Raw genomic sequence first — 20,477 nt, 5'->3', positions numbered from 1 at the left:
GAAAACTGACAGTGTGCAGCATAACTGGAGCCAGTATCTAATATCGTATCTCATGGGGGAACTAATTCTGAAGACTATTTAATTCCTTGTTCAAGGAAAAGTCAATGAGATCGCGTGGAGTGATTTTAGCATGGTAACATAGAACAGTACAATAGCAGCTAGTCCTCAGGAGAAAAGGCTGAAATTATCAAAAACCTCACCTGGGTTCAGATTTCATTTTAATTAGAAATGAAGCAAGTTTTAAAACAGTTCTGGAGGTGCATCAGACTTTAAGGCAATTAATCCTAGGCATATTTCCACAAGCGGCCACCAAAGCCAGCACAGAGGTTTGCACAATGTCGTGGTTTAAACTCTGTTGGCAAGTCAGCCACTCAGCCTAGCCCCCGACCCCCCCGCCCAGCTCCCGGAGGGATGGGGTAGAGAATCAAAAGAATATAACTCCCACAGGTTGAGATAAGAGCAGTCCAGTAACTAAGGTATAACACAAACCACTACTGCTACCACCAATAATAATAATGATAAGGGAAATAACAAGGCAAGAGAATACGATACGACCCGCTGAAAACGAGCCTGATTGAGCAGAGAGTGCCCTTCCAGCTAACTCCCCGTTACATCCCAGGCATGATGTGCTGTGGTATGGAATACCTCTTTGGTCAGTTTGGGTCAGGTGTCCTGTCCCTGCTTCCTCCCAGCCTCCCCTCCTCCCTGGCAGAGCATGAGGCTCACAAAGTCCTTGGTCAGACTAAACATTGGTGTTGTCAGCTCTGTTCCGGGGCTGAAAGTCAAAAACACAGCGCTGCACCAGCTACTAAGAAGGAGAAAAAATGACTGCTCCTGCTGAACCCAGGACACACAAGAATAATTTTGAGGAGAATTAATGGCTTCTGCTTCCTTCAGTTGTTTTGAGCAAACTGTACTTTGTTAGGGGAGATCAAAGGAACCAAAACAACCATCATAAGAGTTGCTATCATCTGTCAGCACCCAGACGAGCATTCCAGAGGCAATGCGAGATGCTTCAGAGAAGAGCGAAGACACTGGGCAGTCCAGTGGCACTCGAAGTCACAGGATGCCAAGGATTCTGCTTCATTTCATGACCAAGCTGGAACTAGTTATGAGCATGGCACAAGCCCCTCACGTCATCTAACAGACTATTTGTCTTTCAGAAACCTTGCAGGAGATAATTGGGAATAGCTTGTTCAAGGAATATTCATCTAAAACCCCAGCACTTAAGCAGTTGGCTTATAAGTGAAGCATGAAAATGTTCCCTCTTCAAGTAATCCCTCCTTTACCGGAGTGTTTAGTTACAGGACGACTGCTGGCACTACATCGTTACAAGCTGCATAAAGAGTATTTCTTGGAGTTTGTTGCTCGGTTGCTTGGAAGGTACTCGCACTGGTATCTGGTTTATTGCCAGCTACCATTCCTGAAACACCACTATTCGTTCCTACTTTACTTTCTAGAAGGAACCCTTTCTTTCACATAGCTATCATCTCTTTCCTCAGTAGTTGTTCTCAGACTTTCCTGCCTTTTCAGGAATTTTCTCCTCCATGCCATTAGATGCTCTTGAGGCTACCCGAGTGTTGCATTCCCCAAGAACAGACCGGAAGATGCAATACAAAGGTACTGGGAAATTTCCTGTATTTTTTTGTTCCTATATTATATTATTCCTAATTTCTTCCGTCCTATTCTTACTGCGTCCTCATCTTTCACCTGCTTTGTTTTGGAGTCTGATGCAGTTACTCCAAGAGAGTGAGGAACACACATGCACAGACTTCATAACCACTTACAAAACACATTCTAAAACCCACAAGTCATTACCCCTGCCTTTACCCTCTAGCCATGTTCTGAGTAAAGCTCCACTGATGCACAGCCTAACCGATACAGGATTCTGACCTTTCAACAGCTATTTATCTTTCCTTGTTTCCGAGGTTTTAGACAGTAACTGACCCATAACAGTACTTTATTCCTCTTACTAGGACTACTGGCACCAGTAACACTTCACTTTGCCAGAGGAACCAGATTTGAAGTCTTCCAGCCTGACCACAGCATCAGCAGCCATCTACTGCACCCACAGAGCAGCACGTCATCGTTCACGCACCAACATTAGCAGAGCCATAGAAATCCCCAGCAAAGCCAGCCAGCTCTGCAGAGTTCTTAATACAGCAGGCACACTGCTGCTCCACTTCTACAGCACAGCACCTCTGTGCATCACACTGTTGCCCCATGCAACATCCGTGTAACTGCATCAGATACCCCATCAGATGCCCCATCCCCTGGCAGTGTTCAAGGCCAAGCTTGATGGGCCTTGGAGCAACCTGGTCTAGTGGAAGGTGTCCCTGCCTATGGCAGGGGCGTGAAACTGTATGAGCTTTAAGGCCTCTTCCAACCCAAACCATTCTATGATCCCTTCCCAATGCCAAAGCAGCAGCACCTGACTTGCCTTGCTAAGGAGCAACACTCTTCCTCCTTCATGTTACTCTTCCACTCATTAAATTTCCCTAGAAGCATGGAAAAGCCTCACTTGCTCATTACAACAGACTCTGTGAGGTGCTAAACACCAGCATAACTCCGAACAACTTTGTTTTCTGACATCAAAACAATAGACATTTCTGTCTTCTTCTCATGAAAGAGGAAAATAAGGATCATTATTTTAAGAATGAATTTTAGTAGCTTCATGCCTTCAGAAGCCAGCAGAGCAGCTCTGAGTAACACTCTGGAGAACTTCCCACCCGGATTCCTGCTGGTTTCCTCAGAGATAGGATCACATCACAACCTTATTCCCCAGGCGCGTTTTGTCACATCATCTGCGTTCCTCTTTCATAAGATTAGTTATTTTGCTCAGTCTCAACCAAGTTGAAGTAAAAGCCCAGGGCAGGACATTTGGCTCCATATCCCTACTTATCAGTGTAAATAATTACTACTGAACCTGCAATGAAATAGCGTATCTCTATTCTATCACTAGAAGAGTAAAATACCAGCCTGACTCCTCAAATATTTTCTCGAGTATCAGCTCCTCTATATTTAAGTGTCTTACCTGCACTAATATCAGCTATGCTTGTGCAAAATCCATTCATTCAGGCAAAGACAATAATTAAAACTAGGAATGCCAGAGCTGAACTTTTTGTGCAGTCAGAGCACAGCAAAGCTGATCATATTCCTAGTAATTGAGGGCTTGTGGTATGCATGAGCTGTAGCGACTGATCAACCCGAAAAAGATAACTGGTACAGGGAACAAAGAGGTTTCTTAGTTCAGACGTACAACAGCAGAAAAGAGTTAATGCTGGAACTTCTGAGAAACTAATTATAAACCTAAGAAACGTCACCACTTCTTCACAATCTGTGAAAAAGTCCCTTCCTTTTGCTTCTGAGGCCACATTACGCTTCAGTGGGCATCAAAAGCTTGAAAGTAGTGGAATTGGATCAACATCACAGCTCTTTCAGGAAGCTTTGCTTTTGGCCTCTGAGAAATTAATCTTTTGGGCAAAACAGTACTTTAAATAAAGCACACATCTCACTGAGGCTCAGCACATCACAGTTAGTGATACAAAAAGTCCATCTGCCCTCATCAAAATATGTATTTTTGAAAGGGAGGGAAGAGGAAGACCATTTCCATCTCACTTACTGGTTAATCCTCAAGTCTTAGAAGAGATCTTTGGAATCTGCATACACATATTCAGCAAAGGGTTATATTTCTTAGCCAAGCTAAGAGCTATCAAGTTATTTCACAGATATTTTGCTTAGGTACTATATTTAATTTGTATTGAGGATCACGACAAACAGATAAAGACTCAAGATACACCCAAGTTTTAACAGAGCCCTCATTATAGGTACTCCAGTACAATGGGAACGCAACACCTAAATTTAACTGCAACGTGGGGAACATCCTCCAGTGACAGCAGACTCAAGGCTCCAGCAAGCTAGGAGTTTTCACAAACTGCAGCTGGCAGAAGGGGCAGCTTTATGTCCTGGAAAACATTTCCACTACACAGCGTGCAAGGTACACAAGTAACAAATTCCAGTCTTAAACTCTGTGCCATTAATCAAGCCTTGCAATGATTCCACCAGATGATTACACTGCAGCATCTAACATCTATAAACTCAAAAGACTTTTAATTCCCAGAGTGGAAATGCCCTTAATGTTCAGTATGTAACATTTGTGATTATTTGGCTTTGCTACAACACGTCTCAAGGAAGCATCAATCAGGACACCCATAAACTTCTGTGAAGGTGCAGTCTAACTACAACTTTTGTAAAGGAATAACTCCAAATATGAGAGGAAAAACAAAACAAGACCTCAGCACTAACCTCCAACAGGCTTAAGTTCTCATCTGTAGCAGCAGTTCATGAGGAGCAGAATAAAGCAAGTTTACCTGTCTCTGGAACAGCATCTTCTGGAGCAGTGAGGGATAAGACTGAAGGCAATAGGTCCCACACAAATTGGCAGGAAGAGAGCACACACTGGGCAGGTTCAGAATCTCTTCCACTTTACAGCAGCCTCCTTTTCCATTCATTTTCTGCTACTTCAGATCAGCTGCAAGTTTTACCCCCTAGATTTTTTTAAAAGATAAAGTTTATGGAAAAGTTTTCTCCTTGCAGAGGTTTAGCACTTGCTTCTTCCAGACCAGCTGATCTGTTTGACTGTTTTTTCCCAAGGTGATCTTTAAATGCCTAGAGAGACAGACCAATCCATCAAACCAATGCTGACTTTTCTTCTACACCTTTGCCACAATCAAGGAAGTCCAGAACACCCAAGGTTTTCCAAGCCCGGAAGTCAGTTTTGTCTCAAGTATTTGCAGAGTTTCTGACAGCAACTGTGTTAATGCTGCAGGATGAAAGGATCACCACTCTTTGCTACTGATAAAGCCTTACAGGAATGATAGGGTTGACTCAAAAATCTCCCCTGGGACACCGAGGTCAGAGTCTCCTGCTCAAATAGCCAAGAGCAGATTATTTCTTTCTGCAACCTTCGTCCATCCATCACACCTTTCATCAAAGCCGCAGGAGAGCTCTGAAGAGTGAAACAGGCTGTTTATCTAATGGCTACTTTGTGGGTGCTGTTCCACCTTTTCCCTCTCCAAGCAGAATCCAGGAATGTCGCAGATTCTGTGAATAACCTCATGTATTAAAGGTACATTTGCCTGTGGGAAAGAAGAAAAAAGTGTCTGATGTCAGAAGAGACCTGCATCATTGCTGTAAAATTATCCAGTGGCAGTTTATCTTGCCAGTGGTAGCCACTGGTGGGCTGAGAGAGTTGGATTTCTTCAGCCTGGAGAAGAGAAGGCCCAAAGAAGCTGTGGCTGCCCCATCCCTGGCAGTGTTCAAAGCCAGGCTGGATGAGGCTTGGAGCAACCTGGTCTAGTGGAAGGTGTCCCTGCCAGTGGCAGCTGGTTGGATTCTGGATGAGCTTTAGGATCCTTCCCAACCCAAACCAGCTTGTGATTCTATGATAATCTGTAGCCAAACCACCCCAGGAAAGATGCAACTATCAGCAATACAGTGACAATGACCCAGGTAGAAGAGTTTGGGTTACACACAAAAATGCTCTCATAGCTTGTTATCTAGTCTGAGACAGGTCATAAAACTGACTCAGACATGCAACTCCTACTCTCAGACAATTAAGACACCCAAATAGGAGGAATACTCGTAAGAAACCATTAAACCTGGTTTGTTGCCTCAAGATCTTTCAGTACTAATACTCATTCATATTCTTTTTTTCTTAAGCTATTATTCCATGGATAATACCAAAAAGTGGCAAACCTCTTAGAGCTATATTTGTCATTTTAACAGGCCAGATCGCTATCAGATCTCCTGGCTTAAGTGACGCTAAAATTTCTGGAGTATTTTGTTTCATATTCCATATAGTCAGTGCTTCTTTTGATTTCCTAACTATTTGCAGCCAAGGAAAAAGCTGTATTACAATGCTAATCAGAAAATAAAGACACACGTAAATATTGCTTTGCAAGAAGTTAATTTTTTGTTTTATGGAATGAATAATGGGGAAGACGGAGGCAGAGTTGAGTCCATCTCTGTGTGGTACAGCAGTTTTCAACTGTTACTATAAGCTTCTTTCATATCAGCAAGTCATTTACACAGCCCATGAATTGCTTTATATAGCTGGGCACACAGACTTGACTCAAATTTACGCTGAAAAGGGCTATTAATAAATCATTCTTCTCACCGTTTAAATTTATATAAGGGCTTCTGCTCAGTAATTTCAGGGTTCTTCAAGCACAGATTGTCACAGCTGAACTGTCAAATTACTATATTCATATAACAGCCCCCCCATTGATATGAAAGAAAGTATCACGGCAATTATTTGACCAAAATCATCTAATAGTATGTGGCAGAACTAGAGAGAGAACATTCTAGATCCTAGTACACCAGCTTCACACAGGGAAAGACTATCCCTTCTCTATGTATGCAGTTTATAAAGCACTGTGAAGGAACAGCTGAAGAAAGTTAGAGTTATCTACAGCCAATCACAGTTTGCACAGAGAAATAACAAGATGCTTTGTTTATTACAGAATCACAGAATCACAGAATCCCAAGGGTTGGAAGGGACCTCAAATGATCATCTAGTCCAACCCCCCTGCAAGAGCAGGGTAACCTACAGTACATCACACAGGAACTTGTCCAGGCGGGCCTTGAATATCTCCAGTGTAGGAGACTCCACAACCCCTCTGGGCAACCTGTTCCAGTGCTCTGTCACTCTTACAGTAAAGAAGTTCTTCCTGATGTTAACGTGGAACTTCCTATGTTCCAGTTTACACCCATTGCCCCTTGTCCTATCACTGGATATCACTGAAAAAAGCCTAGCTCCATCATCCTGACACCTACCCTTTACATATTTGTAAACATTGATGAGGTCACCCCTCAGTCTCCTCTTCTCCAAGCTAAAGAGACCCAGCTCCCTCAGCCTCTCCTCATAAGGGAGATGTTCCACTCCCTTAATCATCTTTGTGGCTCTGCGCTGGACTCCTTCAAGCAATTCCCTGTCCTTCTTGAACAGAGGGGCCCAGAACTGGACGCAATATTCCAGATGTGGCCTCACCAAGGCTGAGTAGAGGGGGAGGAGAACCTCTCTTGACCTACTAACCACTCCCTTTCTAATGCACCCTAAGATGCCATTTGCCTTCTTGGCCACAAGAGCACATTGCTGGCTCATGGTCATCCTCCTATCCACCAGGACCCCCAGGTCCCTTTCCCCTTCACTACTTTCCAGCAGGTCAACCCCCAACCTGTACTGGTACATGGGGTTGTTCTTCCCCAGATGCAAGACTCTACACTTGCCCTTGTTAAATTTCATCAAGTTTCTCCCCGCCCAACTCTCCAGCCTGTCCAGGTCTCGCTGAATGGCAGCACAGTCCTCTGGTGTGTCAGCCACTCCTCCCAGTTTTGTGTCATCAGCAAACTTGCTGAGGGTGCACTCAGTTCCCTCATCCAGGTCATTGATGAAAATATTAAACAGCACCGGTCCCAGCACCGACCCCTGAGGGACTCCACTAGTCACAGACCTCCAGCTAGATTCTGCGCCATTGACCACAACTCTCTGCCTTCTTCCTTTCAACCAGTTCTCGATCCACCTCACTACTTGATCGTCAAGCCCACACTTCCTTAGCTTATCTATGAGGATGCTGTGGGAGACAGTATCAAATACCTTACTGAAATCAAGAAAAACTACATCTACCGCTCTACCATCATCCCTCCACCTAGTCACTTCCTCATAGAAGGCTATAAGGTTGGTCATACATGACTTCCCCCTCATAAAACCATGTTGGCTGTTCTTAATGACCCCCTCATCCTTGATATGCCTAGTGATGGAGTCAAGAATAAGTTGTTCCATCATCTTTCCAGGGATGGAGGTAAGGCTGACCGGTCTATAATTACCCGGGTCCTCCTTCTTGCCCTTCTTATAGATTGGTGTGACCTTTGCCATCCGCCAATCCTCAGGCACCTCGCCCGTTTCCCACGACTTACCAAAGATGATGGAAAGTGGCCTAGCAATGACCTCCGCCAGCTCCCTCAGCACCCGTGGGTGCATTCCATCCGGACCCATCGATTTACAGATGTCCAGTTTGCATAGCTGATCCCTAACCCAATCCTCATCTACCAAAGCAAACTCCTCCTTTGTCCTGACTCCTTCTGGGGCTATAGAAATCCGGGGCCCTCGGGGAGAGTCTGCAGGAGTAAAGACAGAGGCAAAGAAGGCATTTAGCACCTCTGCCTTCTTTATATCCTCTGTCTCCAGGGTACCCACTTCATTTAGCAGTGGGCCTATATTGCCTCTTGTTTTAGTTTTATTTGCTATGTGTTTGAAGAAGCCCTTTCTATTGTCTTTAACCCGACTAGCAAGATTGAGTTCCAAGGAGGCCTTAGCTGTCCTAATTGCCTCCCTACATCCTCTAACAACTGTCCGATATTCCTCCCAAGTGGCCAGCCCCTCCTTCCATAATCCATAGATTCTCCTTTTCCACTTGAGTTTGCCCAGCAGCTCCTTGTTTAACCACGCCGGTCTCCTAGATCCCTTACTTGACTTCCTACTCATTGGGACGCTCCGATCCTGAGCTTGGAAGAAGCGGTCCTTGAATGCTAACCAACTATCTTGAGCCCCTTTACCACCTAGTACACTTTCCCATGAGACTTCCCTTAGCAGTTGACTGAAGAGGCCAAAGTTGGCCCTTCGGAAATCCAGAACTGTGGCTTTGCTAGGTATTCTATTCCTCCCACACAGGATCCTAAACTCCACCATCTCATGGTCACTGCAGCCAAGGCTGCCATTGACCGTCACCACTTCGACCAAACCCTCCTTGTTGGCGAGTACTAAATCTAGCAGCGCTGCTCCCCTAGTTGGTACGTCCACCATTTGCATTAAGAAATTATCATCAATGCACTCGAGGAACCTCCTAGACTGTGAATGACTGGCTGTGTGAGTCTTCCAGCAAATATCGGGGTAGTTAAAGTCCCCCACGACGACTAAGGCATGTAGTCGCGAGGCTACTTCCAGTTGCCTGTAGAAAGCCTCATCAACTCCTTCGTCCTGATCAGGAGGTCTGTAATAGACCCCCACAACTGTATCACCCATGCCAGTCAGCCCCTTGATTCGTACCCACAGACATTCCACTTGCTCCTCATCCGACCCCGGACAGAACTCAATACATTCTAGTTGCTCTCTCACGTAAAGAGCAACTCCACCACCTCGCTTTGCTGACCTATCTTTCCTAAAAAGGACATAGCCATCCATGACCACATTCCAGTCATGTGAACTGTCCCACCATGTCTCTGTAATCGCCACTAGATCATAACCTTTAGCCCGCACACAGACTTCTAACTCCTCCTGTTTATTCCCCATGCTGCGTGCATTGGTGTACAGGCATTTCAGGGAGCCAGTCCTAGTACCCTTTTTCCCCTGCGGGACAGGGTCTAAAAAGCTATCCTTTCCCACAAGTGAAACAAGAGATTGATAGTCCTCCTTAGCCCGCCATCCTTCAATCCCTAGCATGTTCCTCTTGGGCTTGTCCCCAACAGGCCCAGTTAAATCCCCTCCCCCCTTCATAACTAGTTTAAAGCCCTGTCAATAAGCCCTGCTAACTCCTGCCCCAAAACCCTTTTTCTTCTCTGGGACTGGTGTATCCCGCCTGTCACCAGCAAACCAGGTGTCCCATACAGCAGCCCGTGACTGAAAAACCCAAACCCCTGCCTTTGGCACCAGTCACGTAGCCATACATTAACCTGCAGAGTCTTCTTATATATCCCTTCACCCTCGCTTGTAACAGGTATGGAGGCAAACACCACTTGCGCTCCAGACCCTTTAACCAGCCGTCCCAGGGCCCTGTAGTCTCTCTTCATTGCCCTTACGTTCCTCGTAATAATTTCGTCACTGCCAACCTGAAAAACCAGCAGTGGGTAGTAGTCAGACGGCTGCACCAGTTCAGAGAGCTTCTTTTTAACATCTCTAATCCGAGCCCCAGGCAGGCAGCAGACCTCCCTGTGGGGTGGATCCGGTCGACAAATGGGCCCTTCTGTTCCCCTCAGAAGGGAGTCACCCACCACAATTACTCTTCTTTTCTTCTTGGTTGGGGAAGTTCTGAGGTATGTGGGTGAGTGACTAGCCCTGGGCGACTCACTAGATAGATTTGCCTCACCATCTCCATTCACCTGGCCCTGAATTTCCAAGACCTCGTACCTGTTATTCAAGGGCAACTGGGAGGGAGGAAGGGATTGTGAGGGTTTTCGCTTACCTCTCCGAGGAGGAACCTCCCTCCATCCATCCTTGTCCATTAAGCTCTCTCCTTCTGTCTGATGGTAGGAGGGAAGGGGATCCATATCTTGTTGAACCACTTCCCTCTGCCCTTGCCTTAGGGTGCGGTTCCACCAATCTATTTCACTTTCACACTCTCTAATGGCTCTCAACCTTTCTACCTCCTCCCTCAGTTCAGCCACCTGCCTGAGCAGGTCATTTATTTGCTCACAGCGAACACAAGCAGTATCACTGACTCCCTCCAACTACCTCCTAGTTAGATGTTTCAGTTTTAAATATCAGATACAGATCCACCATGTCAGGAGACTGAAATGTGAAAGTGATAAATGAAGCAGAAAGCTCATAGCAGAGATTAAATTCTTACTCATTACATGGAGACACAAATGGATTTCCCAGACTTCTAAAGTTCTTCAAAAAGAGCCACCTAGGAATTTGACATGTTCCTGAACACCTACAAGAGGGCAGAAATACAACTGACACCACCAAAACTGAAAGATAATGCCTCTCCATAGTTAACTTATGTACATGCCATATTAGATAGCTATTGCTGAAAAGACATTAAGTGCCTCAAATCCCATTGGAAATTATGTCAACATTGAAATAATTCCTTCCACTGTCAGAGTTTTGCCATGCATTTCAATCAAATTGTTCCATCGATAAAGTACTGTACATGAAACATTGCTCTGTCACTTTGCAACTAAGCCTGAACAATTATTTATGGAGTAGCTTATATTTTTAGGTGGTAAAGAAGCTCCACAAATAAACCACATTGAAAGCTACACAGCATTTAAAACACACAATTTATGCTGTATGTAAGAAACTGTGTTTGCTCTTAAGTGACTACAACTGTCATAAGATTTGCTTCCGTTCTATGGAAGGGAAGTTTTCTGTATGAAGAGAGTGTTGGGCACACACAAATTACCCTACAATCACTCTGGGGGTCTTTGCAAGCAATGGCAAACCCAGTAGCTTAAGGGGATTATTTGAAAAGCATCTATGTAAAACATTTATTTTAATGCATAATTGGCTTCATTCTTCATCCTAAATCACCAATTGTGTCACTACTGACCAGCAATCAAAACTCCAAGCATTAAAAGGCTGCGAACATTGAAATGTTGAGATCAAAGCACACACTTTACCACCCCTAGCAGTGTTCAAGGCCAGGTTGGACAGGGTTCAGAGCAACCTGCTCTAGTGGAAGGTGTCCCTGCCCGTGGCAGGAGGTTGGAACTGGAAGAGCTTTAAGGTCCCTTCCAGCCCAAACCAGTCTGGGATTCCATGATCTTTGGCATGTACTACATACGCTTTTTACCTTACTGACCTGGCACCACAAGATAACCTCCGTACTGACTTTCTCAGTTAAAGCAATGGGAATGCTGAGGCAAGAAACACATTGAATACTTAAGTGAAAGATCTGACTTAGTTTGTCAGCCTTTTCACATTATGTAGACATTAAACGTAACACAACAGTACAGAATACCGATTTTTACCTTTAAAATAAGTCATAAAGCTTTCTGGTTCGACTGAAGAACCACATTGAGCCTCCCAAAATTTTTATGGGAAGAATGACTTCCTTGAGAATTAACAAATGAATTAACAAATAATTTAACTTATGAATCAGAACGGTTAAACTGGCTTTTCAGGAAATACAGGTGCACAGAGTATGACATTACATGTCACTTCTCCAAACAACCTACATACAGTGAGACATGTGAACCAGAGTATTTGCCGGGGGAGGGAGAGGCTTAATACAGGTTTTCTTTTTCTTTATCCCTCATAAAGAGCTTAATACTCTATACAGAATCCACAGAATGATCGTCATTCTCAAACAGTAAGTGCATGGTTTTCACCTTTCAGAAGGGATGTCATCTTATTTCCATAACTGATTTGAGGTCACAAACTCCTGCAGGAGAAGTAGCTATGCTGTATCATCCATATGGTACCAGTCAGCAACAGGGGAGAGCCCCACAGCTTTCCCAGGAATTCCTTGGCTTCATTCCTTGAAATGGTAAGAGGTAGTCTAATATCCTAAAGGCTTGGTAAAGCCAGGTGTGCTAATTCTGGGGGATTAGCACCTTGGATCCGTAACTCATACTCAGTTAATCACAAAACCATGGTTAAAATCAGGGTTAATCACAAAAGCATGCTCAGAAGATACTAGCATCCTGCCACCATCACTCTACACATCACACCTTTAGCCAGCAGACATGCTAACGAAGCTACGGACCTTTCAGACTTACAAGCGCCTGCCTCTTCTTGCATACTTGATCATATCCTTAATATTCCTGAAGATATCTGAATCTCCTGGTACAGAGCACACACCACAGTAACAAAAAGGCTCACACTTCCTCAGTTCCTTAGTAAAAGAAAGTAAATCCCACCTTCCTTCCTAATGCCTCTCCAAAGCTACAGGTGAATTTATGCAGGGCATACTCAAACAGCATTTTCAGTGTCCTAGTCTAATTTAAAAGAGATTCCCCAGGACCCAAAAGGCACACACCTGCACAGAAGCATTAGAACCAAAAATACCTACAGTCTTAGAACATCAGGGTTTCAGATGAGCAAAGCAAATGCTGACGCATGCGTGTGTAATGGAGACTACTAAAAGGCGTTTTCTTTCTCCAAAATTTTGGCAAATACTTTTTATATTTAAATTGTGAATAAACTTAAGTAAATTGGAGAGACACTTGGAAGATTTCGACCTTGAAGCTTAAACAGTCACAAAGTTACAGCTAACAAACTAGCAGAGCAAGACAGAGCTGCTTACATGGTATCAACCAAGGCAGTTGCTACCACAACTTAAGTGTCATTTTAACACAGTCAAAATCTTGTTGGTACTGAAGTCAGTTTAAGTTTTGTTCCACTTGCTGACAAATAGCTATGAAACAGGAAATACAGCATGCCCAACTGAGTTTAATTCAGCCATTCCTAAGCTACAAAACACCCAATAGGTATTTGGATAGATACCAAACATATGTGACATCAATTCTGAGACTCCCTTCATCAACGACAAAAATGTAACTTATTGTCATTTAGATCATACAGGCTATCTGCTGGAGTTAAATAAAGGGTGACAGGACAGCTCATCATTCTCCCTTAAATTATCAGTTATTCATTTTCCAAACCAGGAACTGAGATACCGAATTTCAAAACCATTCAGAAGTCATAGGGGAACAATTCATTGCCCAGTTAGGACACTGGAGAAGAGACAACACTAGGCTCAGGCAAATAGGAAAATAACAACATTGATGCTGGCTTTGGATGGTATTTCCGGGATTGTCACCTAGTATGTATGAGTTGTGTTACAGACACAGGACTAGCAACAGGGAGTGCTCCATGTCACATGCCACAGAACCAAACCATCCATCTCTCCCTGCTTCTCCACCTGTCCTATCCCTAGGGAGACCCCTACCCCTGTGTGCACATGGGTGCGATCTCACAAGACCAGTTTATCCCTCTGAAGTGACATGGGCCAGTGACAGGAGGAAGTAAAGGTTCTGCAGAGCTCTCCTTGCTCAAGCTCCCAGGCATAAAGAGTGCTTTGGGAAAGGCTGTATTCCCATTTGTCCTCTTCTATTAGCTTTACTCCACCCCCACATACACTGAGCAGTCACCAAGGCTCCTTGACTATGAAGCTGCAGTAAAAGCAAGGTAATAATTCTACTAAATGGGAAATAGCCTAATTGCATCTGACACTCACTTTTTCCTAAAGCCACTGTCACCAAGACTGTACTTCAAATACCCCTAGGACCAGAACACAGACTTATTAAAATGCTGTGTGGCTTCAGCAGCCCTTTTGCTATACCATGACTATATTGCATGACAGAACTCACATCAAAAATATATTGTTTTTCAGTTTATTTTACCTACATAAATTTGTACAAGCACAACATCGCATCTGACATTAGAATCCTAGAATGATTTGGAAGGGACCTTAAAGCTCATCCAGTTCCAGCCCCCTGCCATGGGCAGGGACACCTTCCACGGGCAGGGACACCTTCCACTAGACCAGCTTGCTCCAAGCCCCATCCAACCTGGCCTTGAACACTGCCAGGGACGGGGCACCCACAGCTTCTCTGGGCAACCTGTGCCAGGGCCTCACCACCCTCACAGGAAAGAACTTCTTCCTAATGTCTGTTATAAGCCTCCAATGCCTGACTGCCCTTTTGGGTAAGACATTTCTCCTAATATTCAGTCTAAACCTCCCCGGTGCAGCTTTGTAGAAGTCTTGTTGCTTACATACAAGGCTGATCCACAAGCTCAGACATCTGAGGCTAAATGATTTTGAACAGCCCTCAAAATGATTTTGGAATGAGAGCTGGTGAAAGACCAGCAGTCCTACCACTCCTGTACACACTGCACCATCACCTCATCTGCAGGCTGGACAGCATCTAACACTGAGAAAAAGATAGAAATATCTTTTATTATGGCATGAAGACCAACCCCTCAATGTCCTGTACTTGAGCCAACACCTACAGTATGCCCAAATGTAAATTCTGTTACTGTAAAAGCAGTTAATAGTTCCTGAGGACTTAATGGCACAGCCAAGGTTTATTACAGAATATTTAAAATGTGATGGGAAATAATTTTTTATTTCTATATGACATTCAAGATAATAAAAGCATTAAGCCACAAGAAACACGCAAGTAAGGCCCTTTAATATCTATAAGCACACGTGTATCAGCAAGACAATTGTAAGGTTATTTTTCACTTCCCACTGGCAAATACTATGCCATTTTATTGGTATATAAGGTAATAAAATGATAATTTTCAATTATTATCAGTTCATCATGGAGAACCTATAATATGATTTACTTTTTAATTAGGGAGCAGTTTCCAAAGCTGAAATAGTTCATTTTTAATCAAGAAGAAAGTCATCGTCTTTTTCCTATAAGCTCGTAATCCTTGAAGAGCTTAACAAGCTAGAAGGCTGACATTTCAACCACTGAACTTTGACTAAAAACATAAAATAATAAGGTTTGTTTCATTTAGTGGTGCAGCTAACATAACACACTTTGCTGGTGTTGTTTTCAGGCATAATACAGGTTGGGTTTTACAACCAGCAAGAAAGGCAATGCAGCCTGATCAAAGCCTAGGAGAGAATTCGGGGGAAGGTGAGGGGGGTGGGGTGGGGTGCAAGAAAGCTAATTTATATATAATCACAGCTCTTGGTCAAGTCCAGCGGCATAAAATTCCCTCTCCTAATTGCAAAATATCTTTTTCTACAGGTTAACAGCGGCTTTGCAAATAGCTGGTAAATTGTAAACAAGCGATTTCCCAGTGCAGACAATGGCTTAATTTGGGGCAGTCAGTGCCTTCATCTTGTGGAGATAAGGCTGCACAGAGGAAAGAGAGATTCTGTTCCCAGGTGAGTGACCACCCATACAGGAGCAGAGGCCGAAGTCCACCTCTCCCTCTGCCAGTTACAGACATTGGGAAAAAACACAGATTACATGAGAACAAAGCATTGAGTAAAGGCACAAACCACCAGTCACTAATAACTTTATGCAGTAAACTGAAAAGGTCACTCGGCCACCAGAACAGAAGTAGGGGTTAAAATGATGCTTTCCAGGTAGATACTTACAAAGCTAAGATTACCTGATGGGTTAGAAAGCTATCAGTGGACTATGTGCTTCTAGTTGGAAATGAGGGAGGTATGTTAAGTGGGCATAGATTCATGAAGAGGCTTCTTGGTTTGCCATTCCCTCCCTCCCATTTACTTTTTTGAGCTTTATCAGCTGTCATGCATGTGCAAATGGGGCCTTTTTAAACACACATTTATACAACACCACCTTAAAAAAAACCCAACCTGCCATGCGAAGTCCATACTTACTTTCAGTTGGTCTAATTGAAATCAGTGGCACTATCCATGGAAAAGTCAATAGATTCCTTTCTATAATCAATTTTAAAATGACTTGGCAAGATTAACAACCAGAACAGCTCATCAAAACAAAGAGGGAAAAAATATGGGAGAACTCAGCAGTTGTCAAATTAGCCTGATGCCATTAGGACAAGCTGTCCCAAACATAGAGGGTTTAGGGAGGAACTGAGCCAACATAACCCTTTACTGGGGGTTTATTTTTTTAAATGTCAGTAAATACAACTGTTTGTTTCCCTCTGACACAGGGAGTCTGTATATTTATACATGTTTATTTACTCCACCTGCAGTCCTGCATCCAGCTCTGGAGGCAACAACACAAGAGGGATGTGGAGCTGTTGGAGTGAGTCCAGAGGAGGCCACAAGGATGCTCCGAGGGCTGGAGCAGCTCTGCTCTGGAGACAGGCTGAGAGAGCTGGGCTGGTTCAGCCTGGAGAAGAGAAGGCTCCAGGGAGACCTTAGAGCAGCTCCCAGTACCACTCTATGACCTTTAAAATATGTTCATATTGCTATATACATTTATGAATCTATGCTACATTTACATATACATCCCAAACCAGAACTCTGGTAGCTATACAAAGAGTAAACACCTCTTTCCACCTCTTCCTTCCCCACTGTGACTAACCATTTCTGTGGAGCATTTCAAGTTGCATGGATAAAGAATTATGACTAATCTATTAAGTGGAAGCAGTCAAATACTTAAGAGAAGGGTAAACAAGATTCACTCCTTTCCTGGATCAGAGGGAACACCAGCTCTTGTTTCCTCACCTTGATCTGCAATCCAGACGAGCCTGTCCACATGCTCCCCATGAGGTACCTTCAGCTGAAGCTAACTCGCTCACAGTGACTACTGAGTACTGTAGTACTCAAGGCCTTATTACAAATTACACAGCATTATATAATTAATTATATTGCTAGTTCAGCCTTACTACTGAACAACTGGTAACTACTTATCAATACATATTTTGCAGAGATAAATCATATGAGTGTGTAAGCAAAGACAGTCTAAAGGAGGGGGACAAGTTCAGAACAAAACTCACATTTGCTTGGAATAAGGCTGACAGCCCACAGGTGAAAGATCTGATACCATGTTTCATTAATTATGCACTGGCTTCTTGAAATTATTCAGAGCAGGCTGGACAAGCCTTGATGGATTTCAAAGGCCAGCCTATGTCCACATACTAAAGACCCCACATTTATTAAAATCCAGCTTTCAGCTATGCAGAGTGCACACAGCCACTCCAGTAATTTTCCATAAATGGAGGGACTTGCAACCATAGATTAATTGAGGCAATAAACGAGCAGCTAGAGTAAAGGAATTAGATATTCCCTTTCATAGTTTCTTCTCTTGAACTTTCAGATTTCACAGGGGTGGGCAATTCCCCAAAATAAGCCAGCAAGGGAATACAAACTCAAACAGCATTTATTAAATCCAGCAGCAGAAATGGTCAATGGCTGCACAAAGACTTTGCTCTCTGCCACACATCTTTCTGAAGCAACCAAATAAAAACACATTTGAGGGCTGTAGCCAGGCATTTGGCTTGTAATAACAGGCAAAAAAGCAAGCATATTTTAGATTAGCATCACTCTGTTGTTAAACCACAGATGATTTTGGGATAACTGTGTTTGTTTCATAAGAAAACAAAAAACCCCACACAAAACCCATCAGAGAAAAAGAATACACCCAGCAAAGCCCACTGCCTGTTGAGGTTCCTGAACAGACTTTGATGCTCTAAGCATGCACACTTAATGCATAAGCATTTCCTAAGTGATTTCTTACTCAGTTGGTTCAGGGTGGCTCTAAACTGTGCAGGCAGTTACTGAAGAGCGTTTGTGATGCAATGGTAGAGTGGCACTGCATAGCAGAGACATTAAAACCAAGAGTCCTCAATGGGGGATGCCAAAATATGTTCTTTGGCAATCACAATTATATTGCTGCAAGTAAATCTGGCACTTAATAAATAGTCAGGAGAGTGCAACCTATGAAAACAGCATGTGTCTAGAGCCACTGCTGGGCCCACAAACTTTGTACAGAGACTAGAATGGCTGGAGAGTCCCTCCTGTATTTGGAAAAGCTACAGTGAATGGAATTAAACATCCCCTGCTCTCCTCCTCCACTACGAGCAATCTGGCCATGAGACACTGTCTGCTTAGAGCCATCCCATCTCACTCCTCTTTTACATCCTTGCCCAGAGATGCACCAAGTGTGCCCTCAGCATTTAAAAAACACAACAAGAGGTGAATAAACCACAACCGCTTCAGCTGAACACACCTTGTACCCTGCCTTTCATAGCCAGCCCCATTTTCTCCACACAAGATTATGTTGATGCGTAACAGTGCCTGTTTTAGCTTGATGGCTGCTCAAAGACACCCAGAGCTCCTAGGGCTCTGCAGAGCCCGACAGGCTTCTCCATCTCCCAAAGCATGTTAAGAACTTTATTCTCATACTTCCCTTCCCCTTTCACAAACCTAGGTAGATGACACTACTTATCATTCAGAAAGCACACAGCCAAGAGAACTGCATTAGCCTAGATACAGAATTAAGAGACTCAATAATAACAACAGAAAACAATAATGATGAAGCCACTAAGATTAGTGTTTGCACTTCAAACACGATGAAACCACCCAGCTCCAAATTAATTTTTTTAAGTGAGCACCAGCACATAAAGGAGCTTTTTTTCCACAGCAGTTTCCACTGCTAACCCCTTTCAGCCACCTTAAGTCTTTAAACTACACACATTACTACTTTAAACTACTTCATTTTTTCTTGAAAAGTCACAACTTGCTTGGAGGGGATAATTCTACTCTTACGCCTGGCTTGTATCGTCTTAGCTGTTACAACTCTTTCATTTGTGCTGCATTTCATAGAAGTTCTTCAGAAGAGAATAACAACATTGAAAATAGAGGCAATTAGAGAAGTCACAGGGAGTTTCTCACCTGCAGGGACAGGGCAGCTCCAAGTGGGAAGGTGAGCTGAAGGCAACCAAAGCAGGAACAGCTAGACATCTCACAGGCAGCTCAGAAAAAATGAAAGCAACAATCTGGCAAATCCAAAGACCAAATCAGAAAGCAAGACCAGAAACAAGCACACCTACAACATAACTCAAACCCAAAACACAACCCAGAACACAGCTTAAATAGAGCTGCAGAAATGAGCAGAGGGAGTTTGTGGGGTGGGTGCCAGGTGAGGCTGGTCAGGACAATTAAGGGTTACTGGTGCCTTCAGGGGCCCTGAGACAAGTGTTTTGCTTGAATAAGCTTTAATGAACAAGATCTCTTAGTGAGCCCACTGTGGCAAGTAAATAAGCATTTTAAGAAGTACCAACCAACTGCTTGCTTGAGCCAAATAGTCACATCATGTAGATCAACAGAAATCTCTCCTATCTTACCATGAATTCTGCATACACTCACATGAAATCCATATGAAACTCAGTTGGAAACACCAGTCTGCAATTAATAAGCTCTGCTCCAAACTGCATATTCTGATGTTGCTGTCTTTTGTCCTGCTTTCACCACATTTTCATCCTGAAAATGGAGTGAGGTCAGCACTTCTACTGAGATATTCTGTTGTCACAGACTGCATCCAAACCCAAATCTGGAAGAAGAAATAACACAGAAAGGAGATGGTTCCAAGAGAGCACTTTCAGACGTGAGGAACACTGAAAGTCAGGGGAGTGCCTCAGCAGCAGCCTGATTGCAGGTTGTGTGCCCACACCTGTGCATGTCTCTGATCATTCACACATGTGAGCTACCCTCAGACACTCTAGTTATCAGCTCTGCAGCTGAGCTTTAAGGTCCTTCCAATCCAAACCACTCTGTGACTTTATGATACACCACCTTTATGACTGAGAGCTTAGGCTTTTCTCCTACCTGTGCCTTTACTTGTCTGCCTCACTGCACACTCACTGCAGCCAGAGCAAGAATCACGTGGGCAATTCAAGCCAAAAAAACCTGCAGGAGTGAGTAAAGGCTCTGATCCCAACTTATCCAGGGAAAGTCAGCAATAGTGGGAATTTTATATGCTGATTATACACTGATGACTGAGGATGGATAGAGGAGAGCCACTGTGTACTACTCACCTAGGGACAGGTAACAAAATAAGTAATGAGCAGCTACTAGCACAATCTGCACAGCAGAGCAATGACAGAAACATCCTAGCAGGAAAAACTCACACTTTAGCAAATCCTATTCTGTCAAAACACTGGATACAAATTCATAGATCAGGCTTCGTTTGCTCCAGTGCTCAGAGAACTGTTCATTCAACACTATTTCCTGACGTGACTTTAACTCTCATGTCATTCAATAATTTGGCCAATGTGTTCTTTGCACTGACAATTTTAC

The 20,477-nt window shown here is 43.6% G+C and overlaps 1 long non-coding RNA gene across 4 annotated transcripts in view; it reads right to left on the bottom strand.

Moving 5' to 3' along the window:
- Nucleotides 1–19,789, bottom strand: part of LOC136016003 (uncharacterized) — a 257,578-nt gene extending 237,789 nt beyond the window's left edge. Inside the window, exons 1-2 of one of the 4 annotated variants that reach the window (XR_010613450.1) lie at nt 19,074–19,233; nt 4,306–5,138 (exon numbers count right to left, since the gene is read on the bottom strand). This is a non-coding gene — a long non-coding RNA (uncharacterized LOC136016003). Of the gene's footprint in view, nt 1–3,731; nt 5,139–10,622; nt 10,706–19,073; nt 19,234–19,547 lie in introns of those variants that run through there. The other 3 variants (XR_010613452.1, XR_010613449.1, XR_010613451.1) reach the window with 3 other exon arrangements.
- Between the last annotated feature and the right edge of the window lie 688 nt (nt 19,790–20,477).

This window comes from Lathamus discolor, chromosome 5 (genome assembly GCF_037157495.1).
Source record: "Lathamus discolor isolate bLatDis1 chromosome 5, bLatDis1.hap1, whole genome shotgun sequence".
In the NCBI taxonomy this organism is placed as follows: Eukaryota; Metazoa; Chordata; class Aves; order Psittaciformes; family Psittacidae; genus Lathamus; species Lathamus discolor.
The sequence above is the reverse complement of the archived record's forward strand: the minus strand, read 5'-3'. Positions and strand labels throughout refer to the sequence as shown.